The sequence below is a fragment of the Myxine glutinosa genome, chromosome 6 (assembly GCF_964187855.1).
Source record: "Myxine glutinosa chromosome 6, kmMyxGlut1.1, whole genome shotgun sequence".
Classification (NCBI taxonomy): domain Eukaryota; kingdom Metazoa; phylum Chordata; class Myxini; order Myxiniformes; family Myxinidae; genus Myxine; species Myxine glutinosa.
Genome location: NC_136266.1, coordinates 106,159,104 through 106,177,110, shown reverse-complemented (window position 1 = coordinate 106,177,110; position 18,007 = coordinate 106,159,104). Strand labels below are relative to the sequence as shown.

The following is an 18,007-nucleotide window of genomic DNA, read 5'->3' as shown; positions in this document are numbered from 1 at the left end:
AGAATGGACGCGACAAAAAGCTGGAATTCATCCGAGTTGCTTTAATCAAACCAAACACTCAGGCACTCTGAAAAGCCCGTTTATCGGGCAGCAATATATTGTTGCGGATATGGGACTTGGCCTCCATATCCGCTTGTAAATATTCCCCTATTTCCCCAATACTCCCCAACTATCCCCAATCCCCCATTCCCTAGTCCCATTGTCTGTAAACAACACTCTGTAGAACCGACCTTCCCCTTTTTCCCCCATTAAATGTCGTGCCCAGGTCCACCGCATCTCACGTAGACAACTTTCGGACATCTTGCTAGTTATTCTTAGTCTATGTCAGTTAAGGACTCGTTTCCATTAATTCTGACTCTTCGTTGCACCAGAATGTGATTATATGGCACCAGTAGTGAGTTTAGGACCTTCCCATACCTCCTCCCATCTTCCCCATGAAACAACAACAACAACTACAACAACGGCGCGCGGGGGGAGTGTGCGTCCTCACACCGGCTCGGTTAGCCGCCATGACCATGCGCTCCGACGGGGTTACCACGAAGGGGCTCCTTGTCAGCCCCTCGTCAAGGGTGGAGCCGGTAACCCCCCCGCACGCACCAAATGAGAAGCAACGTGCCGATTCCATCTGGGGCGGAGCTAACGAGCCGAGGGCGTGTCACTCCCCGCCGGATATACGCGGCGACTTACCGGATGTGAGGTAAGATGCGCCTGAACTACGGAGAGCAGAGGAAGCCACCGCCACCCCCAGCGCGACGATACCTCCCCGCATCTTTGGACCGGACCGAACCGGGTCGATTCTGCCCTGAGCCCAGGTGCCCCTGGAGCCATCGACTGCCTGCCTTTCCTTGCCATCAATCCCCGTGTGAGTCAGCCTTTTGTCCCGTTTATCTGTCGTCTGTTGGGGTTAATATAAGAGTGTGTCTAAGTGCTTGTCTTTCTATGCTGTCCCTCTTGTAGTTGTAATCTAACCTTCCGAACGAATATAACCTCCTCCGGAGGTCTTGAGAACTGAACCCTTGGTGTCGTGTCATTTGAATCCAGCCGTTGTGTCCTTTTCCTTCATTGATCTAGCGTAGCGCGACTAGTCAACGTTCGAGCATAATCGGGTAAACTGTGCAGACGTGGTCATACCAAACCGCTCGGTAAACTAACATCCACCACCGCGTCTGTAACAATTGGTGTCAGGAGTGGGATTCGGACCCGGGACTAAATTTATTAGGCCCAAATTTTGGAACACCAATTGTACCACTAGGGTAACAATTGGTGTTGGAGAGGTAGAATTCGACCCGGAGCGCGTTTCCCGCTCGAAATTATAACGGCGAAATTTGAATTTGTTTTACGAAAATAAAAACCCGAATTTTGAAAGTCGCGCTATGGCGGATCAAGACAGCTGGGGTCCGGTAGGGGAGAGTGAGGCAGGGTCGGTCCAGGACCAAATTGAGGGACAGGAGGAGAGCGAAGCAGCGAGGGTAGCAGACGCACAAAATAGCGTCGTTGTGCCCGACATTGCGGGAGCGCAAAATGGCGCCTCGCTGGTCACCGCGCCCGCGACCGTGGCAGCGCTCCTGGTGGATTTGAACCTTTTTTTTATACAAATGAAGGCCCTTATGGCCCAGAATAGCGAGGAAATGAGGGAGGAAATGAGGGCTCAGAGTGAGCGAATGGGAAACCAAATGGGGATAATGGGAAACCAAATGGGGATAATGGGAAACCAAATGGGGGTAATGAGGGACGAAGCGAGGGGTACCGGTGAGGGGTTAGACAATAATTTTAAGGAGTTAGACAAGAAATTTGGGAAGTTAGACAATAATTTTGAGGGGTTAGACAATAATTTTAAGGAGTTAGACAAGAAATTTGGGAAGTTAGACAATAATTTTGAGGGGTTAGACAACGGGATAAAAGAGGTGAGAAATGGGTTAACGGGGGTAGAAAATAGAATGGCTGCCCAGGAGAATCAAATGGAAGGGATGCAAAAAGGGTTAGAGGGGTTAGAAAACACCATGGAAGGCAAATTGAGGGACATGAGGGACCAAGCGGAAAGGGAAGTTAAACAAATGGGGCAGCAGATAGAGGGGGTCAGAATGGGGGTAGAAACCAAACTGGATGCTCACAGGGAGGAAATGGAGCAGGTGAGGGTGGCATCTGGGCAGGAGATGCAAGTGATGGGAGAGGAGATCAGAAGAGGAGTGAGTGAGGAGGTCGGAGGAGTGCGCGAGGAGGTGAGGCACTGTAAGGAGCACATGGAGAAGGAGGTGAGAAAGGGGACTGTAAAGTTACAAGGGGACATAGAGGACCTGACGCAGGAGGTGGAGCAGCTGACGGTGGGACAGACGGAGTTAGTGGAGCAGGTTCAAAGGAACACTGCGGTATTAGGAGGTTTAAAAGCGACACAGAAAGAACTAAAAGATGACTTGGTAGCGACGAAGAGGGAATGTCAGATGGTACGTGAGGGACTGACAACGAGGCTGGACGAGGTGATAGAGGTAATGGAGACGAAGGACCGGCAGGTGAGGACGCACATGGAAACGGTCAAGGTAGCCTTGGAGGACGAGCTTGAGGAGACGTACCGGGGAATAAAAGAGGTGAAGCAGAAATTAGAAGAAGTGGAAGAAGGGATGAGCGAAATTAAGAAGCGACGGAGAGGGGATAAGAAGGAGATAAAGGAGGAAGTAAAAGAATTGGTCCAAAGTCTGTGTTTGGATCGTGATGATGTGCTCATTAACCGGATGAGGGATTCGCAGGTGATGGAGGAGAAGCGAAGAGGAAGGGGACCCGGTGTAAGTGGTGACCAATATGGTCGTGCGTATGATGCGCCAGGGGATTTAAGAAGCTTGGGGGTCGAGATGGACCCGGGTGTTCGTGAGAGGCCGTTGGTGAAGTGTGCGACAGGTCTGGTGTGCGAAAAAGGAGGTGTGCGAGAAAGTCCGACTCTGGGGGTGTGTGAGGAAAAAGTGCGTGCCAAGGAGTGAGGGTGCTGGCGAGAGTGAGTCGGTCGTAGCGCGTGTGCGAGGGGGCACATGGAAGCGCGGTGTGGTAAGTGTTACAAAGGGTGTGACGGGAGAGTGTGCGCGAGAAAGGTGTGTGACGGACAGGTGCATGAGTAAGGGTGAGTGCGTTGTCAAGAGTGGTGGTGAGAGGAGTGAGAGTGACAAGGAGCGTGAGTGGGAATGCACGCTGGAATTGGTAGTGAGGCACGTGGTTGGGTGTGCGAATGAGAGCACACCTGTGATTGTCACAGAGGAGGTGACAGAGGAGGGGCGCGAAGAGGTGTGTTGGTGAGGTGTGCGACCAACGAATGTGTGCCAAGGTGTTCGGTGGTCAGGTGTGTGACCAAGTCTGTGAGTGGAATGAGAGTACCTGGGTGTGTAAGGAAAGGTACGACGAGGAGCATGGAGACGGCTGGATGTGTGAGCAAGGAACGGGCTGCGGGGTGTAAGAATCCAGGTGAAGCATCGACGGTAACCAGGTTAGAGGTTAGGTCGACTTTTAGCCGAAGCGGGCCCTCGGTGCGTGCTGGGCCTCGCGTGGAACGGCCGTGTCCGTGCTCCACTAGGCGGAGCGGGCAGCCCGATAGAAAGGGTCGTCATGGCGACCACTTTTTGTTGAGGCATTCCGGCAGGTCGAGATCGAGCCATGGGATGGCTCCGTGCCGAGATGGTGCGTGGGATCTCGGCCCGGGTAAACCTCCTTCCCTGCACCGAATGCGGGACGTATCCAGCCGCTGGCACAGAACAACCCGCATTCATGGCTTGGCTTTACGAAGCCGGGCTTTGGACGGGAATTGGCGCACCGAGAGGCATTAGTGAGTAGACTGGGTGATGAGGTTAGTGTTTTGGCCCCGAAATTAGAGAAAAACAAAATTTGATGATTGGCAAAGGATTGGCAGTAGTGATTGGCAGATGATGGGCAGTGATTGGCAAATTTTTGATTTGTTGAAATTTGATGTGCAAAATTGGTAGTGAGCGATGGGCCCGGTGGGTAAGGCTGGCATCCCTGCCACCCTTCCCATGGTGGGGGCAAAGGAGCAATAGCTTATGGGGTTGATGGCAGTGGAAACTAGCCCGGGTGGGTTAGGTTATTAGTAGGGATCTAGCGAAGATGACAGTAGGTAACGTTAAGTTTAGTTAGTGACTGATACCTGTAGTGGGGACGCAGGTAGATTAGTGTGGATGATAATGACGTGGGAGCGCAATAGTTTAAAGGGACGACTGGGAAGCGCAAGTTTCAGAAGGGAGTAGTTAGCTGAGATGATGCCGTGTGTGTGAGGATGGAACAGGTGTGATTGCACAGGTGTGCAACTGGACGGGTGTGTGGAGCAATGGATGAGTAGTGAGTGTGTGGATCAGCGCGAATGCGCTTGGGGAGAGAAGGGTGCAGGTGGCACCAGGTGTGAGAGCACAGGTGTGTGGAATACATGGAGCAGAGAATGAGTGGTGTGGAGAGAGTTGGAGTAAGTGGTACGGAGTGGTGTGCATGGTGCGAAGGTGTGGATGGGGGAAGAGTGGACCCCTTTCACGAGTACCCGGGGCGGGTAGTGTAAGTGTTAGGTAGAGGGTATAGGTAAATTGTGGTTGGATATTGGCATTTGTGGTGCGGTTGCAGAATGGTGTTGTGGATGGGTGCATTAGTGTCGTGGAAATGGCTGGGCGTGTAGCCTGTTAGTGTGTGTAGTTGGTTGGGCACTCCACCACTGTGAGGATGTCGGCCAGGTGAGGCCGCAGGTGGGCTCTGGGAGCCGGTAGTTGTGAGTGGGTGCCTGAGGATCCCGGGTGTGGATCGGGCAGCCCAGTGCCAGAGAGGGCACCGAGTGGGGAGAGCGCCAGAGGGCCTTCCCCAGGTAGTTAGGTTAGGGTAAGGAGCAGGTAAGCTCGGAGGCAACTGCAGTGGTGGAGGTGTGCAGGTGGGTAGACCCGCTAGGAGAGGTACACGCCACAGCCCAGAAATTGTGCGAGGGCACCGGGAGATGAATCGGGGGAGTGAGACCCCAAATTGAAAAGCACCACAGTTTGGCCAATGGGAATTGGTTTTTAGAACCCATAGTGTAAGAGGGCCAATGGTTTGGCCGGAGAAAGACCCCGGGTAGTGTAAAGTTGTTAAAGTCATTTAGGAGATAGTTAGGATTGATGAACCTGTCGCACCATACGCAGCCACTTACCTGTGGTGATGATGAGGACTCCACACCTGTGTTTTCTTTGTTCTGTGTGCAGGAAATGAGAATTGCTGTGTGGATTGGTGAGACGCATCACGACGTGGATGAGACATTGGGGTGATTCCATCTCTCCCTCCTTAGGAGGGACTGATGATGAATTGGTGATAGCAAATTATGATGTTGAGTTGGAGATGGCAAATTTTGATGAGAGTTGAAAATGGCAAATTTGATTGGTTAGGAGGGAGAGAAGACGAATTTGGTTTATGGGAGGAACGGGGAAGACAGTAGGGACGTTTGTTGATTAGTAAAGTAGATGTTTATGGGTAGTGTTGTGTTTTGTGGATACAGTAAGGGGTAAGGGAGGGGCCATGTAGGTTACCTGGTGGGGGGGGGGGGGCGTACGGTAGGAACGTACCTGTCTCACCTGGTTCCCATGTGCCCCCAGTGTGCATTACCTTACATTGCGTGCACTTTTGCGCCCTTACCACCTTACTCACTTGTCTTCTTCTTTTGTCTCCCACCTCCGAGGATCTGGCTTTGGGGTAGAGAGAGAGGAGAGAGAGGTGCTGGCTTCGCAGTTGTGGGCCTGCACTTTCGCTGCTTGCTGCCTGGATCGATACACCATATGGACCGCAATGTTTGTGGCCACCCACCATGGACCGCAGTTCTTATGCGGCCAAGCACCACCCATGGATGGACCTATGGGTCAACGTGGCACCTATGCCATACAAGGTGAACCACTAACAGTTGGCCCCCTGACGGCCACAATAAAGAAATGGACGCGGTTGGCGCCTTTCTTTATTTTTCTAAGGAAGTAAGAAGGCCAAGTGCACCACATGAAGGCAAGACCAGCGGCAGAACATCGGCCGGCTGCGACACCACTGGTGATTTATCGACACTTTATTGGTGCACCGGATGGTGCTGACTGTACATGATGGGGTGGTGCTTTTCGTGCTGGGAAAGGGTGCTCTGCACGTTATTAAAGGCCGTAGGCCACAGAGCACTCGTGGGTTGGTGTATCGATGCTGGCATGCGTGCGCTCTCTATGCATAACATCTGCATGTGTCCCTCCAAAAACAGGTCCTGGATCGTAGTGTAAATATCAGCGTAGTCTTGTAAATAATGCTCCCTACCGGCTGTATGTTTAGTTTGCGAATTCTTTCCGGATTCGGTTATCCTGTGCGTGTGTTTCTGTGAGGAGAAGGGTGCAACGTCGCAGGGGGACATATTTACTCATTTGTGAATATCTGTAAAACTGTCGCACTCAGGGTAGAGTTAATAGTAGAGGGAACTACATCTGAGTGCCACACTAAAATAGGTAAAAATTTATCGGGTCGGGACGCCCCGAGGGTAGAGAAGGGTGCAATGTTGCGGATATGGGACTTGGCCTCCATATCCGCTTGTAAATATTCCCCTATTTCCCCAATACTCCCCAACTATCCCCAATCCCCCATTCCCTAGTCCCATTGTCTGTAAACAACACTCTGTAGAACCGACCTTCCCATTTTTCCCCCATTAAATGTCGTGCCCAGGTCCACCGCATCTCACGTAGACAACTTTCGGACATCTTGCTAGTTATTCTTAGTCTATGTCAGTTAAGGACTCGTTTCCATTAATTCTGACTCTTCGTTGCACCAGAATGTGATTATATGGCACCAGTAGTGAGTTTAGGACCTTCCCATACCTCCTCCCATCTTCCCCATGAAACAACAACAACAACTACAACAACGGCGCGCGGGGGGAGTGTGCGTCCTCACACCGGCTCGGTTAGCCGCCATGACCATGCGCTCCGACGGGGTTACCACGAAGGGGCTCCTTGTCAGCCCCTCGTCAAGGGTGGAGCCGGTAACCCCCCCGCACGCACCCAATGAGAAGCAACGTGCCGATTCCATCTGGGGCGGAGCTAATGAGCCGAGGGCGTGTCACTCCCCGCCGGATATACGCGGCGACTTACCGGATGTGAGGTAAGATGCGCCTGCACTACGGAGAGCAGAGGAAGCCACCGCCACCCCCAGCGCGACGATACCTCCCCGCATCTTTGGACCGGACCGAACCGGGTCGATTCTGCCCTGAGCCCAGGTGCACCTGGAGCCATCGACTGCCTGCCTTTCCTTGCCATCAATCCCCGTGTGAGTCAGCCTTTTGTCCCGTTTATCTGTCGTCTGTTGGGGTTAATATAAGAGTGTGTCTAAGTGCTTGTCTTTCTATGCTGCCCCTCTTGTAGTTGTAATCTAACCTTCCGAACGAATATAACCTCCTCCGGAGGTCTTGAGAACTGAACCCTTGGTGTCGTGTCATTTGAATCCAGCCGTTGTGTCCTTTTCCTTCATTGATCTAGCGTAGCGCGACTAGTCAACGTTCGAGCATAATCGGGTAAACTGTGCAGACGTGGTCATACCAAACCGCTCGGTAAACTAACATCCACCACCGCGTCTGTAACAATATATACATATTATCCCGGAGCGTTTGACCAGGAAAGGCGAGAGGGGGCGTGGCCCAGCGTCCTGGCTGCGGCCTGGCAAGTTGAGGGCGAGCCTGCCCGGGCGTCCTGGACGAGCCCGGCATGGTGATCGCTCCGCGTCCTTGATAGGTGCAAGGCGATTGTGAAAACCCAGCGGTAGCCGCTACACACGTCCCCCCAGAATCGACTTGCACCGGCAGGGTCAATTTGAGGGGGGTCCTGATGACCCGGCCGAAGCGACCCCTGGCGGGTCGTGGGAGGGGGTCCGGTGTGGTGGTGGGCGGTCGAGTGGGGGGCACCGTGGACGGGGGGCGGCCTCGCCGTGGCGGAAGGGCCACCCGTGGTGGGTGGTCGACGTCCACGTGCGCCGGCTTGAGGCGGTCCACCGCAATCCGGTCCGACCTGCCGCCGATGTCGATGACGAACGACTTGTCGTCCCGTCGCAGCACCCGGAAGGGCCCGTCGTACGGCGGCCGGAGTGGCCCCCGATGTGCGTCGTGACGCACAAAAACATACTCCGCTGTGCGAAGTGCTGGGGGGACGTAGGACTGGGGGTCACCGTGGTGGGATGTTGGCACGGGGGCAAACCGTCGGGCGGCCTCCTGGAGGTCCGAGCGCTGGTGAGCTGCGGACCAGGGACTGGTAGCGTCGGGCATGAATTCGCCCGGGACGCGTAGCGCCTGGCCATAGACAAGCTCGGCGGTGGATGCCTGGAGGTCCTCCTTGGGGGCCGTGCGGAGGCCCAAAAGGACCCACGGCAGCCGGTCGGCCCAACCGCCGTCTTGAAGGCCGGCCATGAGCGCGGCCTTCATGGAGCGGTGGAATCGCTCGCACAACCCGTTTGCTTGGGGGTGGTAGGCCGTAGTACGGTGGAGCTTGACCCCCAGGTTGCGGGCGACCGCGCCCCACAGCTCGGAGGTGAACTGTGGTCCGCGGTCTGACGAGATGTCCGCCGGTGCGCCGAAGCGGGTGACCCAGGTGGCGATGAAAGCCTGCGCCACGTCGGCGGTGGTGGTGGAGATGAGGGGAACGGCCTCCGGCCACCTGGTGGTCCTGTCCACCATGGTGAGCAGGTGTGTGAACCCCCGTGACGGGGGGAGGGGGCCCACCAGATCCACGTTGACGTGGTCGAAACGTCGTTCTGGCACGGTGAAAGGTGCCAGTGGGGCCTGGGTGTGTCGGTGGACCTTGGCCCGTTGGCAGGCCGTGCAGGTGCTGGTCCAATCGCGGACGTCCCGACGAAGGCCGTGCCAGACGAATCGCACCGACACCAGCTTCTGGGAAGCTTTCCGGCCCGGGTGGGAAAGGCCGTGGAGGGAGGCGAAGATGCGGCGTTGCCAGGTGACGGGCACGATGGGGCGAGGCTGGCCTTGGGAGACGTCGCAGAGCAGGACAGTGTCCGCGAAGGGGATGTCGGCCAGGCGGAGGCCCGTGTCCGCCGCCCGGAGGGCTTGCACCGTGGTGTCGGTGGTTTGGTCCGCCGCCATAAGCGCAAAGTCCACGCCCAGGTGGACCGCGTTCGCGCTGGCCCGGGAAAGACAGTCGGCCACGGCGTTGTTTTTGCCGGCGACGTGCCGGATGTCCGTGGTAAACTCCGACATGGCGAAGAGGTGGCGCTGTTGGCGGGCCGACCACGGCTCCGTGACCTTGGCCATGGCGTAAACCAACGGCTTGTGGTCGACGAACGCCGTGAAAGGTCGGCCCTCCAGGAGGTGGCGGAAATGGCGGACGGCCAGGTGTAGACCGAGGAGCTCCCGGTCAAACGTGCTGTATTTGAGCTCGTTCGGCCGGAGCTGCCGGCTGAAAAAAGCGAGTGGCTGCCAAACCCCGTTCACCCATTGCTCATGTACGGCGCCCACCGCGTAGTCGGAGGCATCCGTGGTGAGGGCGATGGGAGCGTTGAGCACCGGGTGAGCGAGCAGTCTTGCGTCGGCGAGGGCCCGCTTTGAGCTTTGGAAGGCCGCATCCATTGCTGCGGACCAGGCGATGTCGTGCTTGGCCGGCTTGCCCCGGAGGGCTTCGTAGAGGGGCCGCATGAGTTGAGCAGCGCGGGGCACGAAGCGGTGATAAAAATTCACCATTCCCAGGAATTCCTGCAGGGCCTTTATGGTGCGGGGACGCGGGAACGTGGTGATGGCCTCGACCTTGGTTGGCAGCGGCACGGCCCCGTTCTTGGTGATGTGGTGGCCCAAAAAATCAACGGCCGTCGTGCCGAAGTGGCATTTGGCCGGGTTGACGATGAGGCCATGCTCGCCGAGCAGTGAAAGCATGTAGTCCATTCGCTCGGAAGGGCGCGTGTCGCCGAGCTCGGGCAGGTCGAGCAGGCGCCGTGCGCGTTCCGCCGATGGGAGGGCGAAAGCGTCGAGGAGAAGCTTCTTAATCGCGCCGTATTTGTCAGCGGCTGGCGGGCTCTCGAGGAGGCTCAGGGCGCGGGCCGCGGTGGCCGAACCGAGCGCTGCTACCACATGGTGGAAGCGGGTGTCGTCGGCCGTGATGCCTCGCAGGGCGAACAGGGAATCCGCCTGTGCGAACCAAACCGCCGCGTGAGCCTCCCAGAAGGTAGGCAGTTTAAGGGCGACTGCCGTGTCCATGTCGGTAGGTCACCAATGAAGGAGCTGGGGCTCCCACGTCGATCGGAAGAATGGACGCGACAAAAAGCTGGAATTCATCCGAGTTGCTTTAATCAAACCAAACACTCAGGCACTCTGAAAAGCCCGTTTATCGGGCAGCAATATATATACATATTATCCCGGAGCGTTTGCCCAGGAAAGGCGAGAGGGGGCGTGGCCCAGCGTCCTGGCTGCGGCCTGGCAAGTTGAGGGCGAGCCTGCCCGGGCGTCCTGGACGAGCCCGGCATGGTGATCGCTCCACGTCCTTGATAGGTGCAAGGCGATTGTGAAAACCCAGCGGTAGCCGCTACAGTAGTAAATATGTAGATAGTAAGTATTAAGGTAGTATGTAGTATGAAGGTAGTAAGTATGTAGATAGTAAGTATGTAGATAGTAAGTATTAAGGTAGTATGTAGTGTGAAGGTAGTATGTAGTATGAAGGTAGTATGTAGTATGAAGGTAGTATGTAGTATGAAGGTAGTATGTAGTATGAAGGTAGTAAGTATGTAGATAGTGAAGGAACTGCGCTCCAACGCGAGTCGAAAGAATTGACGCGACCAAAGATGGAATTCGTCCGAGTTACTTTATTGAAACCAAACAGCTCAGGTATTCTCACAAGCCCGTTTTTCGGGCAACAATATATATACACATTTATGTCGGGAAGTTTGCCCGGCAAAAGCTATACCGGGCATGCCCGGGTATCAAGGGCGAGCCTTGGAAAGGCGAGTCTGGACCTGCCCGGGCGTGTTTGGCTGCGGCCTGGCAAGTCGAGGCTGGGCGTGCCCGGGCGCTCTGGGCGAGCACTGGAAAGGCGATAGCGGGCATGCCCGGACGCTCTGGGCGAGCCCTGGAAAGGCAATAGCGGGCATGCCCGGACGCTCTGGGCGTGCCCTGGAAAGGCGATAGCGGGCATGCCCGGACGCTCTGGGCGAGCCCTGGAAAGGCGATAGCGGGCATGCCCGGACGCTCTGGGCGAGCCCTGGAAAGGCGAGAGCGGGCATGCCCGGGAAAGACGAGACCGGGCGTGCCCGGGAGGTTCGGGCGTGCCCGGGAACAGTGAGTCCGGGCATGCCCGGGAGAGGCGCGTCTGGCCGTGTTCTGGCCGGTGCAAGGCGATTATGTACATCCAGCGGTAACCGCTACACACGCCCTTCCAGAATCGACCTGCACCGGCAGGGTCAATTTAAGGGGGGTCCGGATGACCCGGCCGAAGCGACCCCTGGAGGGTCGTGGGGAGGGGTCTGACGTGGTGGTGGGTGGTCGAGCGGGGGGAACTGTGGACGGGGGGCGGCCTCGCCGCGGAGGAAGGGCCAACCGTGGTGGTCGGTCGACGTCCATGTGCGCCGGTTTGAGGCGGTCCACAGAAATCCGGTCCGGCCGCCCGCCCGAAGTCGACGATGAAAGACTTGTCGCCCCGTCGCAGGACCCGGAAGGGCCCGTCGTACGGCGGCCGGAGTGGCCCCCGGTGCGCGTCATGACGCACAAAGACGTACTCCGCTGTGCGAAGCGCCGGGGGGACGTAGGACTGGGGGCCACCGTGGCGGGACGTCGGCACGGGGGCAAATCGTCGGGCGGCCTCCTGGAGGTCCGAGCGCTGGCGAGCGGCGGACCAGGGACTGGTAGCGTCAGGCACGAATTCGCCCGGGACGCGGAGTGGCTGGCCGTAGACGAGCTCGGCGGCGGATGCCCGGAGGTCTTCCTTGGGGGCCGTGCGAAGGCCCAAAAGGACCCACGGCAGCCGGTCGGCCCAACCGTCGTCCTGAAGGCCGGCCATGAGTGCGGCCTTCATGGAGCGGTGAAACCGCTCGCACAACCCATTGGCTTGGGGGTGGTAGGCCGTGGTGCGGTGCAGCGTGACCCCCAACGAACGGGCGACCGCGCCCCAAAGCTCAGACGTGAACTGTGGGCCGCGGTCGGACGAGATGTCCGCTGGTGCGCCGAAGCGCGCGACCCAGGTGGCGATGAACGCCTGCGCCACGTCGGCGGTGGTGGTGGAGGTGAGGGGCATGGCCTCCGGCCACCTGGTGGTCCTGTCCACCATGGTGAGCAGGTGGGTGAACCCCCGCGAGGGGGGCAGGGGACCCACCAGGTCCACGTGGACGTGGTCGAAACGCCGTTCAGGCACGGCGAAAGGTGCCAGCGGGGCCTGGGTGTGGCGGTGGACCTTGGCTCGCTGGCAGGCCGTGCAGGCGTTGGCCCAGTCGCGGATGTTTCGTCGAAGGCCGTGCCAGACGAAACGCGCCGACACCAGCTTCTGAGAAGCTTTCCGGCCCGGGTGAGAAAGGCCGTGGATGGAGGCGAAGATGCGGCGCTGCCAGGAAACGGGCACGATGGGGCGAGGCTGGCCCTGGGAGACGTCGCAGAGCAGGACGGTGCCCGCGAAGGGGATGTCGGCCAGGCGGAGGCCCGTGTCCGCCACGCGGAGTGCCTGCACCGAGGCGTCGGTGGTCTGGTCGGCCGCCATGAGCGTGAAGTCCACGCCGAGGTGGACCGCGTTCGCGCTGGCCCGCGAAAGGCAGTCGGCCACGGCGTTGTCTTTGCCGGCGACGTGCTGGATGTCCGTGGTGAACTCCGACACGGCGGAGAGGTGGCGCTGCTGGCGGGCCGACCACGGCTCCGTGACCTTAGCCATTGCATAGACCAACGGCTTGTGGTCGACGAAAGCCATGAACGGGCGGCCCTCCAGGAGGTGTCGGAAATGGCGAACGGCCAGGAATAGCCCGAGCAGCTCGCGGTCGAACGTGCTGTAGTTTAACTCGTTCGGCCGGAGTTGCCGGCTGAAAAAAGCGAGTGGCTGCCAAACCCCGTCCACCCATTGCTCATGGACGGCGCCCACCGCGTAGTTGGAGGCGTCCGTAGTGAGGGCGATGGGCGCGTTGAGCACCGGGTGAGCCAGCAGCGTTGCGTCGGCGAGGGCCCGTTTGGCACTGGCGAAGGCCGCGTCCATGGCCGCGGACCAAACAATGTCATGCTTGGCCGGCTTGCCCCGGAGGGCCTCGTAAAGGGGCCGCATGAGCTGAGCAGCGCGGGGCACGAATCGGTGATAAAAATTCACCATGCCGAGGAACTCTTGGAGGGCCTTGATGGAACGGGGACGCGGGAACGTGGTGATGGCCTCGACCTTGGTCGGCAGCGGCACGGCCCCGGTCTTGGTGATGCGGTGGCCCAAAAAGTCAACGGTCGTCGCGCCGAAGTGGCATTTGACCGGGTTGACAATTAAGCCGTGCTCGCTGAGGCGACCGAACAGTGTTTGGAGGTGGAGGAGGTGCTCGGCGCGGGACGTGCTGGCGACGAGGATGTTGTCCAGATAGACGAAAAGAAACGGCAGGTCGCGCAGCACGCCGTCCATCAAGCGCTGGAACGCCTGGGCCGCGTTCTTGAGGCCAAACGGCATCCGCAAAAATTCGAACAGGCCGAACGGCGTGATGACGGCCGTCTTTGGGACGTCGGCCGCCCGGACAGGTACCTGGTGGTAGCCCCGTATCAGGTCAATTTTCGAAAAGATAACCCGTCCCGCCAAACGGGCGGAAAAGTCCTGAATATGCGGGATCGGGTACCTGTCGGGGGTGGTAGCGTCATTGAGACGGCGGTAGTCGCCACACGGGCGCCATCCACCCCCCGGCTTTGGCACGATGTGCAGTGGCGAGGCCCACGCGCTATCGGAGCGCCGCACGATGCCGAGGTGCTCCAACGCGTCGAATTCGGCCTTTGCCACGGCAAGCTTGGCTGGGTCGAGGCGGCGGGCCCTGGCGTAGACCGGCGGGCCCGTAGTGGGTATGTGGTGCTCGATCCCGTGCCGCACCGCGACGGCCGAAAACGTCGGCCGCGTGAGGGCCGGGAATTCCACGAGCAGGCGAGCGAACTCGTTCGTTGCCGGGAGGGCGCACGCCAGTTCGGTCGGCGCGGAGCTGCTCATTGTGCACGCCAGGGAGCTGAAGGTCTCGGCGTGGACAAGGCGACGTCGTTTGACGTCGACCAGCAGCCCGTGCGCGCAGAGGAAGTCGGCGCCCAGCAAAGCCACGGGGACGCTGGCGGTAACAAAAGTCCATTGAAAGCGCTGGCTGCCGAAGCAGAGGGTGACGACGCGTGGGCCGAAAGTGCGTATGGCCGAGCCATTAGCAGCGACCAAAGAGGGGCCGCAAACTGCGTCCAGCCTGTCCTGCTCGGAGGCAGGTATGACGCTCAGTTGGGCGCCGGTGTCGCACAGGAAACGCCGTCCAGACGCTTTGTCCCGAATAAACAGCAAGTTGCCCGAGTGGCAGGCGCTCATGGCTGGGAATGAACGCCGGCCCGGCCGTTTCCCGACCTGCCGAAAGTGCACGGGGGCCGGCACGTCCGAGCCTTGTGTCCGAACCTGGCGTGGTAATAACACCACGCCCGGTCAGGTGGAGGCCCCGGCCGTCGTGTCGGAAGCGGGCGGTGCGGCGTGGCGGCCGCCAGTTGCACCGGTAGTTCGGCCTCCAACCGCGCAGGGCGCTCGGGCGTCGTGGGCGTCGCCTCGGACGGCGGCGGGCTCCAGGTAACCACGCCGATGTGCTGGCCCGCCGAGATCTTATCGGCTTCCCTGGCGAGGGCGCGGGAATCCGTGATCAACGTGCCAGCCAGGGCGAGGCGTACCGGGTTAGGCAGCTGACGGAGGAACAGCTCCCGGAACAGGAATGCCGGAGAGTGCTCGCCGAGCAACGAGAGCATATAGTCCATGCGCTCGGACGGGCGCGTGTCGCCGAGCTCGGGCAGGTCAAGCAGGCGCCGTGCGCGTGCTGCCGGTGAGAGGGCGAAAGCGCCGAGGAGGAGCGTCTTCAGCGCGTCGTATTTGTCAGCAGCCGGCGGGTGCTGGAGGAGGCTCAAGGCGCGGGCCGCGGTGGTGGAACCGAGCGCCGCCACAACATGGTGGAAGCGGGTGTCGTCCGCGGTGATGCCTCGCAGGGCGAACTGGGAGTCCGCCTGGGCGAACCAAACAGCCGCGTGAGTCTCCCAGAAGGTAGGCAGTTTAAGCGTCACTGCCGTATCCATGTCGGTAGGTCACCAATGAAGGAACTGCGCTCCAACGCGAGTCGAAAGAATTGACGCGACCAAAGACGGAATTCGTCCGAGTTGCTTTATTGAAACCAAACAGCTCAGGTATTCTCACAAGCCCGTTTTTCGGGCAACAATATATATACACATTTATGTCGGGAAGTTTGCCCGGCAAAAGCTATACCGGGCATGCCCGGGTATCAAGGGCGAGCCTTGGAAAGGCGAGTCTGGACCTGCCCGGGCGTGTTTGGCTGCGGCCTGGCAAGTCGAGGCTGGGCGTGCCCGGGCGCTCTGGGCGAGCACTGGAAAGGCGAGAGCGGGCATGCCCGGACGCTCTGGGCGAGCCCTGGAAAGGCGATAGCGGGCATGCCCGGACGCTCTGGGCGTGCCCTGGAAAGGCGATAGCGGGCATGCCCGGACGCTCTGGGCGAGCCCTGGAAAGGCGATAGCGGGCATGCCCGGACGCTCTGGGCGAGCCCTGGAAAGGCGAGAGCGGGCATGCCCGGGAAAGACGAGACCGGGCGTGCCCGGGAGGTTCGGGCGTGCCCGGGAACAGTGAGTCCGGGCATGCCCGGGAGAGGCGCGTCTGGCCGTGTTCTGGCCGGTGCAAGGCGATTATGTACATCCAGCGGTAACCGCTACAATAGTAAGTATGTAGATAGCAAGTATGTAGTGGTATGTATGTAGTATGAAGGTAGTATGTAGTTTGAAGGTAGTATGTAGTTTGAAGGTAGTATGTAGTTTGAAGGTAGTATGTAGTTTGAAGGTAGTATGTAGTGTGAAGGTAGTAAGTATGTAGATAGTAAGTATTAAGGTAGTATGTAGTATGAAGGTAATAAGTATGTAGATAGTAAATATTAAGGTAGTATGTAGTATGAAGGTAGTATGTAGTATGAAGGTAGTATGAAGGTAGTATGAAGGTAGATAGTAAGCATTAAGGTAGTATGTAGTATGAAGGTAGTAAGTATGTAGATAGTAAGTATGTAGATAGTAAGTATGTTGTGGTATGTATGTAGTATGTAAGTATGTAAGTAAGTATGTAGTAAGAATGTAGTAAGAATGTAAGAAGTATGTATGTCGGTAGTATTTATGTAGGTCGTATGTATGTAGGTGGTATGTATGTATGTATTATGTATGTAGGTATTATGTATGTAGGTGGTATGTGTGTAGGTGGTATGTTTGTAGGTAGTATGTTTGTAGGTAGTAAGTATGTAGGTAGTAAGTATGTAGGTAGTATGTATGTAGGTAGTATGTATGTAGGTAGTAGTAGTATGTTGTGGTAGTATGAAGTGGTAGTAGTAGTATGTAGTGGTAATAGTAGTAGTTGTCGTGCCAAGTTGTCATAGTGGTATGTAGTATGTTGTAGTAGTAGTATGTTGTAGTAGTCATAGTATGTTGTAGTTTTAGTAGTAGTAGTAGTATGTAGTATGTTGTCGTAGTAGTAGTATGTTGTAGTGGTAGTATGTTGTAGTGGTAGTATGTAGTATGTTGCAGTAGTAGTATGTTGTAGTAGTAGTATGTTGTAGTAGTAGTATGTTGTAGTGGTAGTATGTTGTAGTAGTAGTAGTATGTTGTCGTGGTAGTATGTTATAGTAGTAGTAGTATGTTGTAGTAGTCGTTGTATGTTGTAGTGGTAGTAGTATGTTGTGGTAGTAGTAGTATGTTGTAGTAGTAGAGTATGTTGTAATGTAGTATGTTATAGTAATAGTAGTATGTTGTAGTGGTAGCAGGGGCGCCACCAGGGATTTTGGGCCCCATGAAAAGATATCACAATGGGCCCCTATGAAGCACACGCGCACATTTTTACCTAATGTTCTCATAATTTTTAGGGCCCCCGTCAGTGCAGGGCCCTTGGAATCATCCTAACTTCCCCCCCCCCCCCCCCCCCTTACAGCGCCCCTGAGTGGTAGTATGTTGTAGTAGTAGTATGTAGTATGTTGCAGTGGTAGTATGTTGTAGTAGTAGTATGTAGTATGTTGCAGTGGTAGTATGTTGTAGTAGTAGTATGTAGTATGTTGCAGTGGTAGTATGTTGTAGTAGTAGTAGTAGTAGTGTTGCAGTAGTATGTAGTAGTAGTAGTAGTAGTAGTAGTAGTAGTTAGTTGTAGTGGTAGTATGTTGGCCGCAAGAAAATATGCTTCCCTGACCTATGCATCCACGTTATCACGTTGGTTTGTTTACAAGCGAGTATCACACAAACATGGCGCTTATGAGGCCAGCACTAAAGCCTGCCTTTTTTTATAATAAAAAAGGTTTAAAAAATCAAACATTTGAACAGCCTCGGACGTGCACTTTGTCCATAGGAGTGAGTCCACTGACAAGGTATTACTGCAATATGAGGCCAGCAATAAAGGCCTGCGTTTTTTTTAAATAAAAAAGGTAAAAAAATCAAACATTTGAACAGCATTGGACGTGCACCTTGACCCCATAGCCAAGCCACGTCTATCAAGGCTGTCCCATTAACATTACACATACATACACCTCAACCCAAAGGCTGAAGCACATGGTCATTCAAACACATGCATCGTGACCCCGAAGGACCACAATGCATGGTCATACAATTGGACCACTCCTCTCAATCGGAGTGAGTCCACTGACAAGGTATTACTTGTGTCAGACTCGCTCTGACTTCAGCCAAGCAAGCGCATTGCGGGTCCAGGTTTATTATATACTTCCGTGATCCAATCACGTGACTGTTGTCGCGAAGGTTGCACTAACCGGAAGGTACGTAGTTCCGCGGGCGCCTCCGTACTCCGTTAGCGATACTTCCGCC

At 56.7% G+C, this 18,007-nt stretch overlaps 1 protein-coding gene across 1 annotated transcript in view; it reads right to left on the bottom strand.

Moving 5' to 3' along the window:
• The window catches only part of MRPL34 (mitochondrial ribosomal protein L34), a 42,568-nt gene extending 24,561 nt beyond the window's left edge, over positions 1–18,007 (bottom strand). The window contains exon 1 of the mRNA XM_078780333.1: positions 17,953–18,007. The gene's annotated coding sequence lies outside the window, so the exon portion shown is untranslated. The remainder of the gene's footprint in view (positions 1–17,952) is intronic.